Source organism: Danio rerio, chromosome 22 (genome assembly GCF_052040795.2).
Source record: "Danio rerio strain M-AB ecotype USA chromosome 22, GRCz13ab, whole genome shotgun sequence".
In the NCBI taxonomy this organism is placed as follows: domain Eukaryota; kingdom Metazoa; phylum Chordata; class Actinopteri; order Cypriniformes; family Danionidae; genus Danio; species Danio rerio.
The window spans coordinates 41,888,848-41,905,788 of NC_141042.1; the positions used below are offsets into that span (position 1 = coordinate 41,888,848).

Sequence of the window (16,941 nt, forward strand, 5' to 3'; positions counted from 1 at the left end):
ATGAAGATCGCTAAAACTGAACTGTGAAAATAGTCATCTAAGAGAGATGAGCTTAATGCTTTATTATTTTTAATCATTCCCAGTATGAATGTTAGAATGTTCTAAATGAATAGGGCATAGGGGGGATAAGTGGGAATAGAACACAGACAGGAACTCTGTTTCTAAAGCTCTAGAGGTATACTTGTGAGTGCTCAAGTTTGCGAGGCAGTTTGCGAATGTTCATTAGAGCGACAGATTTGGGGAATGGCAAATCAACAAACTACGTTTGTAACGACGCAACTTTCGACCGTAGTTGGCTAACGATGGTTTTGGGAAACGCACCCCAGAGTGGTTTAATCTTCACTGCTGAAAGTCCAAACACTGAGGAGCAAATCTGTCTGATTCAAACATTCGAAATCTACAAAATATAAAAATGTGCTGTGCAAAGATTAATCATGACTAATTGCGTCAAAAATAAAAGTTTTTTTTGACGTAAGATACAGAATTGAAGTCAGAATTATTCGCAACCCTGTTTATTTTTCTCTAATTTCTGTGTAACGGAGAGCAGATTTCTCCAGCACATTTCTGCACATAACAGTGTTAATAACTCATCTCTAATAACTGATTTATTTCCTCTTTGTCATGATGACAGTAAATAATATTAGACTAGATATTCTTCAAGACACTTCTATACAGCTTAAAGTGACATGTAAAGGCTTCACTAGGGTAATTAGGGTAACTAGGCAGGTTAGGGTAATTAGGCAAGTTATTGTATAACGATGGTTTGTTCTGTAGACTATCCAAAACAAATATAGCTTAAAGGGGCGAATAATATTGAGCTTAAAATGCTGTTTTAACAATTAAAAACTGCTTTTATTCTAGCCTAAATAAAACAAATCAGACTTTCTCCAGAAGAACAAACATTATCAGACACACTGTGAACATTTCCTCAACCTGTTCAACATCATTTGGAGAATATTTAAAAAGAAAAACAAATCCAAAGGGGGGCGAATAATTCTGACTTCAACTGTATATATATATATATATATATATATATATATATATATATATATATATATATATATATATATATATGTGTGTGTGTGTGTGTGTGTGTTTGTATGTGTGTCATTTTCTGAAGGATATGTATGCATGTGTGTATTTATATACACATAAAATATATACACAGTGCACACAGATACATTAAACAAATATAGCAGCTTTAAAAATAAAAATCATTAAAAATGAAAGCATATGTAGCCTAAAAGCTTCATATTAAATACACTGAACTAAGTAAATATAGCAAAATAAAATAAAGAAATAAATGAACAAATCTGTTTATTGTGGTTATTTGTCAAAGTTGTGCAATTATTTGATTATTTATTTAAAATGTAATCACTTATGGTTTTGATTATGATTACAGCTGTGGTTGACTATCTCCATTTATGGATTTATTAGAACTATTAGAAAACTCTTAAACGACACTCTGTTAAGTGGAAATAAACTAAAACACACTGTAATCACTAATGGACATGGTGGTGAAGTAGAGCGCTGTATTTCTTCAGATAAATAATCGTCATGCTTTTCATATTATCGTTCTTCCTTTCTATATAATGCACTATGTATAACAACGAGCCTGAAGCAAGCAAAAAAAAAAAAACTTCAGCAGATTTCTGCCCAGTAGGTCAAATATGATATATCATATACCCCCCAAAACAATGAGCTTTATGAATAAATGCATAGAGTTTTTGCAACCTAAGACTGGATTGTGGTGTAAAGCCAAGAGTCTCACCTTGGAGCAAATATTCTTGGCTTGTCATGAGGCGTCACTGCAACAGGAGGAAAAGCAACGCATTTCTCTGAATTCCTCCTGTTTTTAATGCGCGCTTGTGTTTTTCAGTGATGTGGATTTTATAGGGTCTGACAGTCCTTGTGGTCGCATGCCAAACTGGAAACACACACTGCAGCTCAGCTCTATGTGTGGCACTGCATATCAGCATGAGATCCCTATCCACAGACATTAGTTCTGAATGAGCTGAGATCTTCTTATCAGCTTCAGCTGTCAAGTGTTGAGCAGGTTTAGCTCTAATCATCAGCACTTACTCATTTACTCAAACATCACTCATCTGTCTGGAGAAAACGCCGGAGAAAATACAGGCAAATAGATTTGTGGATAGATGAATCAATGGAGATAGATGGAGAGATAGACAGACAAGATCGATGAGTAGATGGATGTATGTGTGGACAGATGTGTGAATTGATGGATGGATGTGTGGATAGATGTGTGAATGGATGGAGGGGTAATGAATGAATAGATCAATGGATGAGAAGATGGATAGACGGATGGGTGAATGGATGGATAGATAAATGAATGGGTAGATAGATGTATGGGTGGGTGAATGAATGGGTTAATAGGTGAATGCATGGATGTATGGATGAGTGAATTGATGGATGAATGGATCTATGGATGGATGGGTGAATGGATTGAAGAATTAATTGTTGAATGGGTGGATGGATGGTGGCTGGATGTATGACAGATGAATGGATGGGTAGATGGATGGATGGATTTATGGATGGATGTGTAAATGGATGGATGGGTGAATGGATGGAAGAGTTAACTGTTGAATAGATGGATGGATAGATGGGTAGATAGATGGGTGGGTGAATGGATAATGTTAATAGGTAAATGCATGGATGGATGAGTGAATTGATGAATGGATGGATGGGTTAATGAATGGAGGAATTAATTGTGAATAGATGGATGGAGAGATGGATGGATGGGTCAATGGATCGATACATGAAAAGATGGGAAGATGGATGGGTGAATGGATGTGTTAATAGATTAATGGATGGATGGATTGATGAATGGGTTAATGGATGATAGATAAATGGATGGGTAGATGGATAGATGAGTGGGTAAATGGATGGATAGATGAATGAATAGGTGGGGAATGGATTGATGGATGGATGGGTGAATGGATTAAAGAATTAATTGTTGAATGGATGGATGGGTGGGTTAATGGATGATAGATAAATGGATGGGTAGATGGATAGATGAGTGGGTGAATTAATGAGTGGATGGATGGGTGGATGTTTGAATGGATGGATGGATGTGTGAATGGAAGTGTGAATGAATAGATGGATGGATGGGTGAATGGATTAAAGAATTAATTGTTGAATGGATGGATGGGTGGGTTAATGGATGATAGATAAATGGATAGATGAGTGGGTGAATGGATGGATAGATGAATGGATGGGTGGGTGAATTAATGAGTGGATGGATGGGTGGATGTTTGAATGGATGGATGGATGTGTGAATGGAAGTGTGAATGAATAGATGGATGGATGGGTGAATGGATGAAAGACTTAATTGTTGAATAGATGGATGGGTGAATGAATAGGTAATTAGACAAATAGATAGGTAGATAGATGAATGGGTGAATTGAAGGGTTAATGGGTGAATGGACGGATGGATTAGTGGATGGATGGGTGAATCCATGGATGTATGAAAGGATGGATGGGTAGATGGATGGATAGGTAAATGGAGGGGTTAACTGATGGATAAATGTGAATGGATGGGTGAATGGATGGATGGATGAGGCAATGGATGGATAAATGGATGGATGGATCAATGAATGAATAGATAGATTGGTAAATGGATGGATGGATGAATCAATGTATGTTTCAATGAATGGATAAGTGAATGGGTGAATGTGTGGATGGATGAAAGTGTGGATGGATAGATGGGTGAATGAATGGATGGATAGACAAATAAATGGGTGGATGGTTGAATAGGTGGGTGAATGGATGGATAGGTGTGTGTATGGTTAAATGAATGAATGGATGAATGGGTGGATTGATGCATGAATAGATAGATGGATGTGTGAATGGATGGACTGATTGATTCAGCCTGAATCAAAATACAGGCACATTAGTCATAATTCTGCTGAAATACACTGACGGTCCCACAATGTGGCCGGCCGAAGCCCCAGACTGTGAGCGCAGCAGCTGCCTTCAGTTTAGACAGAACCACTCTCTGCTTCAGTCTGTGAAGGAAACGATACCCTTCAGGCCCAACATGCTCATTGCAAACATCTGGCAACATTGACCAGCATTATACAGGCTTCCTATAGACCTAAATATATATATATATATCCTGACTATCAGAATATTGAAGTCATTCTGTTTGCCTCTAGGAGAAATCTGTCAGCAAACTATTCCCTGACACCGATCTAATGGAGACAGCTCACATAATAACTCTCTTTATTCAGGCCTTTTATTACCTGCGAGAGTGAGACAGGGTCGTAGGCATGTGTTGATCTCATTAACTCGGGGTTAGGGGGATTATTTCCTATATTAATTGTTAATATTGTCAGTGATTTATCAGTAGTTTTACTGATACTGTTTCACAGTTTAAATAATAATACATAATACAAATCATAAAAAAGTGAGATGTTAATGTGACTAAACTTTTTCTCTTTTAGGTAAGTTAGGATGATCAAATGTGAGAGAGAACGTTTGAGAAATTGTTATAACTGTTCTAGAAAGTCAAGTTTACACACAATAAGATTATTCTGCCTCTGATAAAGCTCAGATGATGATGTCAGGGTTTTGGAAGTTTCTGATTGGCTGATTGACAACATTTGAGTTAATGTGAGGCACAACTGTAGAATAGTATTGAAGGAGAAGCTCAAACACACTGCTTCCCTGTGTGACAACATGAGAAAATCAACAAGCCAGAATCAACAACAAAGCCAGATTACAGTTTGCTGAATGACACAGGGAAAAGACTCATGTGTGGAGACATGTCCTGTGCTCTGATGGAGCTGAGACTGAACTGTTTGGCCATAATGAGCAGTGTTACATCTGGAGGACAAAGGGGAACAAGCCTAGAACACCATCCCAACTGTGCAGTATGGGGGCGGCAGCATCATGTTGTGGGGCTGCAGGAGGGACTGGTCCACTTCACAGCATAGATGGCATCATGAAGAAGAACATTATGGAGAAATACTGAAGCAACATCAACACATCAGCCAGGACATTACAACTTGACCACAAATGGCTCTTCCAGACAGACCATGACCCTAAGCACACTGCCAAATGAGTTCACATGTGCTTTAAGGACAACAGAGTGAATGTTTTGGAGTGGCCATCACAAAGCCCTGATCTCAATCCTATAGAGAATGTGTGGGCAGAGTTGAGAAAGCTTGTGTGAGCAAGACAGCCTACAAATCTGACTCAGTTACAGCAATTCTGCAGGAGGAATGGGCCTAAACTCCTGCAAACTATTGTGAGAAGCTTGTGGAAGGAAACGCAAAACATCTGACCTAAGTTAAACAGTTTAAAAGCAAAGCTAAAATACCAAGGAAATGTGTGTAAACTACTGACTGTCTAGAATTAATAAAGCAACAAATTCTCTCATTATTCTGGCATTGAGCAAATGTAAATCATTTAGGAAATCCTAACGGATCTAAAATAGTAAACATTTAGTAAGTTTACCCATTAGACATTTTTTTTAATTGTTATGTTCCTTTTTTCAGAGTGTATGCAAACTTCTGCAATCTTTACCTTTATTACTATTATCACTTTATGGCAAGCAAATTTAAGAATAAGTAAAATGAAATTAATGCAAAAGGTCAGTGAGGGCATTTCTGTGGCTGTAATTGAATAAAGGCAAAAAAAAGATGTATGAAGACTATATATCAGTTCACTTGTGCTGTCAGGACACATGGCAGATGTGATTGTGGTCTTTGCATTCTCATCTTTGTAAACATGTCTTGGCAAACCTCAGCGTGTTTTGTCTTTCATAAACTGAGATCGGCGACTCCACCACAGCACTTTGATCCGCGCCTTAAATAAATCATTACTGGCGCTAATCAAGCTTTGATTCCTGGTATCTCTTTCTGCCATCAGTGAGGATTTGTGAAAGCTTGTTTGATTAAACAATATGACAGCACTCAGTGGGCCTTGTGGATCTTTCCGTTAGTGCTGATTGCTAAAAGCATTACAATTCATCATGTTTAGTGCTCGATATTTACAACTGTAAACAAGCCGTTGAACATTTTTAACTATTAAACTCAATTTTATGTTGTAAATCACAATTTAGAATTTTTGAAGTCGACTTTTATATGATTAAAGCCCTTTCACACCAACCATGATAACTATAAATATAATAAACATAGCTGCAAGCAGCAATTATCGGGGCCAAGCAGCTCAGCGGCCACATCATGAACAAGCATGGAAACAAGCAACAGGAAAATTCATTCATTTTCTTGTCAGCTTAGTCCCTTTATTAAACTGGGGTTGCCACAGTGGAATGAACCGCCAACTTATCCAGCACGTTTTTACGCAGCGGATGCCCTTCCGGCCGCAACCCATCTCTGGGAAAGCAACAGGAAAATTCTAGAACTTTTTGGGTGGCATGGTCTGAGGCAAATTGAGTGGAAATGGAACTAACGATCTATAGGAAGTTCAAAACAACAGATGTTCAAACTAATTCAAGATGGTGGAAAAAAAGTAATGTGAATTAGGGAATTAATTATATCAATGATACAAGGAACCATCATGTTCATCGAACATGGACCTTCAGCATGCACTAGGGGGTTTGCTGCTGAGTGTGACGCGGCTGGGATGAGAATCAGCACCTCCAAGTCCGAGGCCATGGTGCTCCACCAGAAAAAGATGGTTTGCCATCTCCAGGTAGGAGGAAAGTCCTTACCCCCGATGGAGGAGTTTAAGAATCTTGGCTCTTTGTTCTGGAGTGATTGAAAGATGGAATGCGAGATTTAGAGGCGGTTAAGCGGCAGCAATAATGCGGTCGATGTACTAGTCCATTGTGGTAAAGAAGGAGCTGAACCGAAAGGCAAAGCTCTCGATTTACCGGTCAATCTACGTTCCTCCTCACCTATGCTCATGAGCTTTGGGTCATGATCGAAAGGACAAGATCTCAGATACAAGCAGCCAAAATGAGTTTCCTTCGAAGGGTGGCAGGGCGCACTCTCATGAATAGGATGAGGAGCTCTGACACCGGGGAGGAGCTCAGAGTAGAGCCGCTGCTCCTCCACATCCAGAGAAATCAGCTGAGGTGGCTCGGGCATCTGTTTCGGATGCCTCCTGGATGCCTACCTAGGGAGGTGTTCCAGGCATGTCCCATTGGGAGGAGGCCTCGTGGATAACCCAGGACACGCTGGAGGGACTATGTCTCCCGGCTGGCCTGGGAACGCCTCGGAATCCCCCCGGAGGAGCTGGACGAAGTGTCTGGGGAGAGGGAAGTCTGGGGTTCTCTCCTAAGACTGCTGCCCCCGGCCCCGCAAAAGTGGCAGAAAATGAATGAATGTATACAAGGAACCTGCAAAACTATTGAGAAGCCATTTGAAAACTTTTGTATGATTTCATTTGACAGAATTTTATTGTCAATTTTACTCAAACTGACATAGTTTGGTCAATGTCAGGTCTAGATCACACATTAAAGTTTGGTTTCAATACTTCAAACCATTGCAGTGACTCAGCCTATTGTCATCTGGCAGCACTACATCAAGTTTGCGCATATGCTTAATGACAGCAGTTTTGTCTATCGACATGAATTACATAACTTTTGGTCCGCATGATCTGAAGATGATCCAAGTCAAATTTGCTGAAGATTGGACCAACGGCCGAGATGAAGGTAAAAAGAGAATGATTTGAACAAAACCAGAATGGCGGACAGGAAGTTTGGCAGATTATAACATATTTGGTTTCTGAGATGTCGGCATGACCCGAGGAATAATTTGAGACAACTTTCATCAAAATAAGCATATGCAGGCAAAAGCTATTACCAAATACAGAGTTTCATTAATAATGGCAAATGAATGTCTTAACTCTTGGCCCATAGGTGGCGCTGTCACCAAATTTTGATGGTGTGGGCGCAAATGCCTTGTTGATGAGGCCAGAGGTCAGAGGAGAATGGCCAGACTGGTTCCAGCAACAGTAACTCAAATAAGCACTCGATACAAGCGAGCTCTGCAGAAGAGCGTCTCTGAACACACAACACGGCCAACCTTGAGGCGGATGGGCTACAGCAGCAGAAGAGCACACCGGGTGCCGCTCCTGTCAGCTAAGAACAGGAAACTGAGGCTACAATTCACACAGACTCACCAAAACTGGACAATAGAAGATTGGAGAAACGTTGCTGCTCTGATGAGTCTCCATTTCTGCTGACACATTCAGATGCTCGGCTCACAATTTGGCCTCAACAGCATGAAAGCATAAAGCAACAAAAAGCGATTTATTTGTCAAATGTTGAGGTCGTTTTAGAATAAGTCACCAAACTTCAGGATAAAAAAATATATATCACTGTTTAGTGTTGACTTATACGAGCCAAAAATCCATCCATCCGGGCACCATAGGTAAAAACCTGCTGTTAAAATGGTGACTGGATGGATGGATTTCTGACTCATATAACTCAACAGGAAGGTTAAAATGCATCTAAGCTCTGTGCAAGCAAACATCACTCATAGTTTCCCAAGAAAATGTGAACTTTGGTCTCGATGCAGTGCTTGTACTGCTCCACACAAAGGCTTCTGGATATGTTGAGATGTTACATGACTAATGAAACAGATTCTCCCTAATCAAGAAGTGCTGGTGAGATGGCCACGCTGATCAATGGAGAGAGAAATCTTACCTCATAATGGCTCTGGGTAATGAGTTCCTGCCTCAACATTTACCACTTGATTTGATTATATTACACCGAGCATTAGCTGGCATTACAGTAGGGTGTAGTCCTCTGTGCTTAATAGGAAAGACTCAGTTAAATTTGCAATTGGAAAACACATTTCCAGGGGATCTAATTTGACTGCTTTCAGTGGGAACATCAGCAGTGCTTGAATTTCTAGAAAGATCACTAGTGATTTGGGTAACACTTTACTTGAAGGGGGTGTTTACATGCCAAAGGTGCTCTGTCATGAATGCTTTATAAATCATGATATGACACACGTTATGAATGTGAATGAGGTTTTATGCTTATCACAACTGTCATTAATTCAATTCACCTTTATTTGTACAGCGCTTTTACAATGTAGGTTGTGTCAAAGAAGCTTCACATAGAAGACTACAGTGAATGTAAACAGTGGAGTTCAGTTCAGTAGTGCTACTTCCTTCAACCCAAGCTCATTCTGGAAATGTAGCCCCGCGGACGTTTCTGGAGACCGCGATTTACGTGGCTGGAGGTATGTACGGCCGCGTTTAGTTTTTTTTCGAGTGAACGTTGCGGGGCGGTGTGGCGCTGGCCGACGGCTCGCCTTAGAGTGGAGGGCTTTCCCGATGTAACCAGTTTGTCCGCTTTGCTCCGGCCGACGTAACGCTGTGAGCTGAGGCCCCGGAGGAGGAGTAGGAGGAGCCGGCCGCGGGGACCACGACCAGGATCGAGTCCGGGGAACAGCGGTTCCAGAAATCAGGTAAGATGAAAAACAGAATCCGAAAAATAAGGGGGAGAACGCGGCGGGATCCGAAAACGTGGTCGAAATCGAAGATGAGGGCTTTTGCTTTTTTTTTTCTGGACGGCTTTTGCAAACCGTCGCTTGGGTTTAGGGAAGGAGGGCAGCCGGGTCGGCCGATCCGATGGCTTTTCGCGCGAGAACAGCGCGGGCGTGAGTGGTGTGCGCTCCCGAGAGGCACCCGAGACGCGAAAAAGCGCGCACAGCGGCCTCTCGCGGATCCGCGAAAACAAAAACCGCTCAAATACGTACCTCCCGGGACGTATCTCGCGGTTCGCAGAAACGTCCGCGGGGCTACGTTTCCACAAGGAGCCCGGGTTGACTTCCTTTCAATAAAGCTGCAGATGGATCCTCCGCCCTCCGAGTCTTCGTTACAGTTGTCATGAGGCCATTATACTGTAACTACATCATGAATTTTATAACAGCCTCATTAATATTGTGTGTTGACCTCTTCAACTTCAAATTTAATTTTGTCATTAAAAAGTCATTAGATGCCTTTGGATTTGAATGACGCTATTATAAAAGTATTTGACGTGGTATTAACATTTTTACTGAGAAACTTTAATGACAAATTAATTTTTTCCACAATTATATTTATGATGGATTTATGACATTAAATTATTGTATTAGACATGTCATGACAAAGGAATCTCAAACAATGTCGACTTTACATTTAAATGACACAACTGAAAGGCACTTGCCTAATACTGTATAAGATCTTGTGTCATGTGATGATAGATGTTACATGACAGTCTTATGAACACTCCCTTAAACTGCTATTTATTATGTAAGGTCAGTAAACATTTCATTCATTCATTTTCTTGTCGGCTTAGTCCCTTTATTTATCCGGGGTCACCACAGCGGAATGAACCACCAACTTATCCAGAAAGTTTTTAGGCAGCGGATGCCCTTCCAGCCACAACCCATCTCTGGGAAACACCCACACACACACTCAAACACTACGGACAATTTAGCCTACCCAATTCACCTGTACCGCAAGTGTTTGGACTGTGGGGGAAACCGGAGCACTCGGAGGAAACCCACGTGAAGGCAGGGAGAACATGCAAACTCCACACAGAAACACCAACTGAGCCGAGGTTCGAACCAGCGACCCAGTGACCTTCTTGCTGTGAGGGGACAGCACTACCTACTGTGCCACTGCCTCGCCTGTAAACATTTCAGAGAAAAAAAAATCTAATACACAATCCTAGGTGGCTTCTAGGGGTAACATGGACAGTTGACAAAATTTGGATTTTCAGGACAACTCTCAGGTCAAGTTACTAGCATAAGTTAAATCCATAAATCTCCTTGTTAATTGCGATCACATTCCACGCAGCAACCAATCGAGAAATTCCTGTAGGTTCTCCCAGACCTTGCCCATCTGACAGAAACGGCTTTTGGCTTCTGAAAGGCACTCGGCTTTAGAGGTAGTTTCCAAAGCATGAGTGGAAAACTAGATCTTTTTAATGAAACCGGGACCACACGTGAGCCACATAGGTATTAAACTTTCCCCCTTAAACTTTATTGAGTTATTTTTTGCTGCAGGTTTTCATGCCCGGTCTCAATTTGGTGTCCTAAAAATAGTTCCAGCGTAGTTGTTTAACGTGGGCCTCTAACAGTAAAATCTCTGGTGTGCCGTAGGTGTCAAACAGGTAACAGGAGAATTCCTGAGGATAGTCCAAAACCTTGGGTTACCCACAGTTCAGGAGGTTCAGGTACGGGAGCAGAGCATCGTTTGAGTTTTCTCATGAGGAATTTCCCAATGCTCTTTCCTGCTATAGTAGTTATTCCACTTTTTTTTAAATTAAAAATTACTTAATCTTTATGGGTTCTTAATGAGATCTTTAATTGTGTCCTGTAAATCAAAGACAAGAAATATTAAACAAGTAGCTCGGATGTTTTGAGAAATGAAGAGATCCGGTCCCCATTGAGCATTCCTGGTAAATCTGCATCCCACTGAGGGCTCTTCCCAGCTGCTAACATTCAGGGATTTGCCAAACCCCTGACTCATCATAGGAAGTCTGGTAAGCAAGAGCTGTAACTGGCTTGTGAACCTCTTAATGAGTTTAATATGGCAGCATTTGTCAGACAAGTCCCTGTCCTTGTCACCCAGGGACGCACACATGGGACGTGCAGGCCAGACGTCATATGCGGGAACTGCCAATGTCATCTTCATAATCATCTTATTTTATAACATGTGTTTTCCCTCAAACAGAATTCAATATCCGTCAAAATGATAACACATGATTTAGCATAGGGGTGTCCTGTAGTTTAGGCCTGGAGGTTTCTAGGAATGTTTCAAATTATCCAATCGACCTTAATTAGTTGGTTCAGGTAAGTTTAATTGGGTTCAACGCTGTATAGTTCAGAACAGTAGCCCATGAGGAGCAGGAGTGGTCACCCCTGGTTTAATGGTTTCTCTGGTTCATAGCGTGAATTCTGATGGTTTGAAGATTGTATGTCTAACACACATCACAGGTAAGTTTGTTAGAAAATCAATCAGATGCAGTGATGTCCAACATGATTTTATGACCTGAAGAATCCCAAAGCTATCACACTAAATTCTGCACTAAAAACATGCATTGAGGGAGACATTTCTTTCAGATCTATACTCTATACTGGTCTGTGAGCGCCTTCTGTGGTCATTAAAAATCCCAGGATGTCCTTCAAAAAAGAGAAGGGGTTTAACAGCCTTCCAGGCTGGTTTCCAGCCGTTATCAACCTGGTTTTAGCTGGACAGGCGGAGAGATGACGAGTTGAAACCAGCTTGATCAGCCTAGCCAGGCTGGCAGCCCAGCCAAAACCAGCTATGTCCAGCTTAAACCAGGATAGTCAAGCTGGTTTTAGCTGGTCACTTTCCAGCCTGACCAGCTAAGACCAGGCTGGAAAAGGGCTGGTAACCAGGCTGGAATTGGCCAAAACTCCTCTAAAACCAGTCTGCTCGACCAGCTAAAACCAGCAAATCACCCTAGGCTGGTTTAAGCTGGATTTTTCAGCAGGGAGAGTGGTTTGATGAACATGAAAGTTCAACATCTCCCATGGCCTGCACAGTCACCAAATCTAAATATTACTGAGCTACTTTGGGGTGTTTAGGAGGAGCGAGACGGGAAGGTTTTCCTCCACCAGCATCACATAGTGACCTGGCCACCATACTGCAAGAAGAGTGGCTCAAAATCCCTCCGGCCACTGTGCAGGACTTGTATCTGTCATTCCCAAGACAAACTGGCTGCAAAAGCAGGCCCTACATCAGTGGTGCTCAACCCTGTTCCTGGAGATCGACCTTCCTGCAAAGTTCAGCTACAAACACCCCTGAACCTATTAATGAGGACCTGAACAGCACTTGATCATTACAGGCAGGTGTGTTTGATATGGGCTGCGACTGAAATCTGCAGGAGGGTCGATCTCCAGGAACAGGGTTGAGCATGCCTGCCCTACACCATACTAATGAATTATTGTGGTTCAAAACCAGGCATTTTACTTTCATTGTCCAGCCCTTGTATATTGTTCAGTGAGGTAATACTTGCCCTCATTTCATTAGCACAGGTAGAAAAGGTTTCATGTTCACAGCCAATGTCGTGAGTCTTCAAATGCGCTACCTCGAGAGTGAGCCTGAATGAAAAGCAGCTTTTCCGAAACCACAGGCATGTAGATCATTGTCCATGCGCTTGTATCGCTAATGCTCCAATAATGATTTATTTTCCCAGGGCGGCAGTGGAAACCCTTTCTTGTTGGCAGTAAACATGGAAACCTGAGGGGTGTGATTGTTTTGGGGAATACAATGTGCCCCGTCTGAAAGATGGCAAAGGGAAGAGATGTTGTTTATAACTGCTCACAGGAATAAAACACTGTAATCATTTATAGCAAATACTATAGTGTACCACTCTACAATAAAGTGTATTATACTGTATAGTATTCACGACACTTTACCTCCTCTGTGCAGTGTGCGTTTGCTTAATCAGAAGGCACAAACAATCTCTGCTTCCTGTTACATAATACACGCCACTGGAATTTACACATTTAGCAGTTCTTTTCGATGTTGCTCAGGTGCAAACAGGCTAGTCATGCTTAGCTTAGCCTCTTTGTGTATTTTCTCCAATGGCTTGACTTGTGTAGAGGAGCGTGGGAGCAGAGATGGTAATTAGCAGAGCTCTTGTACGTAAATATAACAGTGTGAAAAGAGGACGCCTACCTCGTCATTCGGCATGGAAAAAGCTTTGTAAACCAACGGGCTGGATCCAGGAAAGCAAATTAAAGGCTACAACCTCGTGTGAGAAAGATCTCCAACACCTATAGCTATCAATAGAGCAGGCCGGCGTTTGGAAGGAGACCCGGTTTTATATCATTTGAGAGGTCTTTCCCCTCAGATTATGAAAAGTATTTTATAGGTGCTAGTAAAGAATAAAGAGTCGTGCCCCATAAAACACAAGCCACATGAGAAATGTAGAGCTTTGGCTGCTTTTTCTGGACTGGGTTGCTGTGAACATGCGTAAGAGATGCATACTGTATGTTTTTGGTAAACATTCATTTGTGTTGATGTGTAATATTTTGCATAATATGATTTAGTCAAATATATATTGTGTTTTGAAACTTGTGTACACTTAAATATAGAGATAAGATTTTTCTTTCGTTTTCTTGTCGGCTTTTATTAATCAGGGGTCGCCACAGCGGAACGAACCACCAACTTATCCAGCAAGTTTTTACGCAGCAGATTCCCTTCCAGCCGCAACCCATCCCTGGGAAACATCCACACACATTCAAACACACACTTATACACTACGGACAATTTAGCCAACCCAATTCACCTGTACCGCATGTCTTTGGACTGTGGGGGAAACCGGAGCACCCGGAAGAAACCCACGCGAACGCAGGGAGAACATGCAAACTCCATACAGAAACACCAACTGAGCCGAGGTTCGAACCAGCGACCTTCTTGCTGTGAGGCGACAGCACTACCTACTGCGCCACTGCCTCGTCCCATATTTTAATATTTATTAACTTTTTCATTTGTATCTGAAGTGACTTGCAGACAAGAAAAGTATTAATATAATAAAAACAACACAAAATACAAAGAAAGACAAGACACGAAAAAACATAAAAAAAAAACAAGAGGAAAAACATCACCGACACAAGAAAACAGAGGTAAATAAGATGGTAAAGATGCAAACATCAAGAAATAAGACTTAAAAACGAAATAAAAAGACATGAAATACAAAACAAGAAACCAGACATGAACAAAACTAGACACAAAAATGACACACAACAGGCTAAACTGCACAAAAAAGTGAACTAAACATGAAAAAAAGAAACCGAAGACAAAAAACAGGCCTTAAATACTAAATGAAGCATACTAAAAACACTGACGTTTGGTGAATTATGTAATGTATATCTGCATATTTCCTCATTACATTTCGAATGCTACAGGGCAGTATGACGGCGTTCCTTTTCTCGCTTACCAGCTGACCGCTTACCTCTGTGTGGACCGCTTTGCCGCTGTTACTAGTTTGTCGAGTGGCTCGCCATGTATGTCTGAGGATTTGAGATGCATAACGTAATGAGAAGTTGACCATGATGATGGAGTTAGAATCCAGCTAAGAAATGGCCAAAAAATAAAATTAACAAGTAATTAACAGGGTGAGAATGTGGTAAAATCTGAAAATGTGGTAAAAATCAGGTAAGGTTTTCTTTTTCTGGAGTGCTTTTCAAAACACTGTTGGTTTAGGGAGAGGGGTGGGTTGGGTGATCGTTGGGTCAGTCAGTCAGCAGACTCGTTCAGGTGGATTTATGGGAGAAAAGCAGGCACAAATGGCACTCACAAGAGAAATTTGAGATTTGTAAAAGCGTACACAGCGGCTTCTGGTGGATTTGGGAAAACAAAAACTGCAAAAAAAAAAAAACTCCTGAGAGGTATTTGGCGCTCTTCAGAAATGTATACAGTGGTAAGTAATCAGAATGAGCCTTAGTTGCATAAAAAGACAAACAAAACACAAAAAAGAGGCAAAACAGACAAAAAAGTGGACTAAACATGAAACAAACAGACAAAGTTAAACAAAAGAAACTAAACACAAAAAGAAACAAGACACAAACTACTAAAAAAATGTAATCAACATGTAAATAACGGTGAGAATGTGGTAAAATCAGAAAACGTGGTAAAAATCGGGCAAGAGCTTTTCTTTTTCTGGGCTGCTTTTTAAAACACTAGTTGGGTTTAGGGAAGGGGGTGGATGAGGTTATCAGTTGGTCAGTCAGTCAAAAGCGTAAACATCAGCCTCTGGTGGATTCATGAAAACAAAAACTGCAAAAACCGTAACACCTGAGATCTATTTGGCTGTCTCCAGAAATGTATACAGGGGTTAGTAATCAGTATGAGCCTGTGTTGAACAAACAAGACAAACAAAACTAGACACAAAAACAAGTCAAAACTGATTCAAGTAGACAAAAATGTGGACTAAACATGAAACAAGAAGACAAAGTTAAACAAAAGACAGGAAAGTGGGAAAAACAAACAAACCATAAAATACTTCATAAAACCAATAAAAACAACATACTCATTCTGAAAATGTAGTCCTATATCGGTGTGTGTGTGTGTGGGGGGGGGATGGTTTGAGTCCAGCAAAGAATGGTTCCAGAAAGCAGGTAAACAAAAACAAAATCCAAAAAATTAAATAAGCAAGCAAATAACAGGATGAAAACGTGGTTAAAATCAGACGGGGGCTTTTCATTTTCTAGACATAAGCTGGATTTGGTGGTTCATTTCGCTGTGGTGACCCCTGATGAATAAAGGGATTAAGCTGAAGGAAAATGAATGAATGAATGTATTTTTACCTAGACCTTGTAGATAAACAAACAAACCCCGGTCAAAACGGCTATATTATTTCCATTGGAAAAACACACACACACACACACACACACACACAAAGACCTAATCATTCATGGTGATTTTGATTGTCAAACTATCATTTCATCACAGAAATCAGACCCATATTTAGCTGCAGTGTAACCGTAGCCTGTGTTACTCACCTGTCTGCCATTTTGGGTTGAATTGGAGTTCGCAGATGTTCATTCGCAGTTTTTCCTATATTTTCTTGAAAGAAGATTTTTGGAAGCATTTCCTCTGGCCTGAAGGCACCTGAGTGACCATCAGGATAAAATATCAGACCGCAATTACACCTGCCGGAGGAAAAGAGACTACAAGGAAAAACAGATTCACAGGGCATTACAATCCTGTATCTTTAGTATTCATACTTGTGTGTGTGCAGCTTTTGTTTAACGTTTATCAACACATTATTATGTTGTCTATCATGGCATTTTTCTTACTCAAACAGCAGATATAGAGTCTTCCTGGCAGATATTCTACCAGGACGACTCTAATTATACTCATTTATTCATTTTCATTTTGGTTTAGTCCCTTTATTAATGAGGGGTCACCACAGCAGAATGAACCGCCAACTTATCCAGCACATTTTTACATAGCGGATGCCCTTATAGCTGCAAC

The 16,941-nt window shown here is 40.9% G+C and overlaps 1 protein-coding gene and 1 long non-coding RNA gene across 37 annotated transcripts in view; one reads left to right on the forward strand and one right to left on the reverse strand.

Moving 5' to 3' along the window:
* Positions 1–16,941, forward strand: part of anos1b (anosmin 1b) — a 347,052-nt gene that overhangs the window by 125,605 nt on the left and 204,506 nt on the right. The window lies entirely within an intron of this gene.
* LOC137488979 (uncharacterized) overlaps positions 1–16,941 on the reverse strand; it is a 131,038-nt gene that overhangs the window by 36,113 nt on the left and 77,984 nt on the right. For 7 of the 36 annotated variants that reach the window (XR_015522417.1, XR_015522412.1, XR_015522401.1 and 4 more), the window contains one exon: positions 16,467–16,616. The exons of 11 other annotated variants lie outside the window; for them this stretch is intronic. This is a non-coding gene — a long non-coding RNA (uncharacterized LOC137488979). Of the gene's footprint in view, positions 1–8,112; positions 8,206–16,466; positions 16,635–16,941 lie in introns of all 36 variants that reach the window. 18 more of the 36 variants (XR_015522419.1, XR_015522414.1, XR_015522403.1 and 15 more) reach the window with 5 other exon arrangements.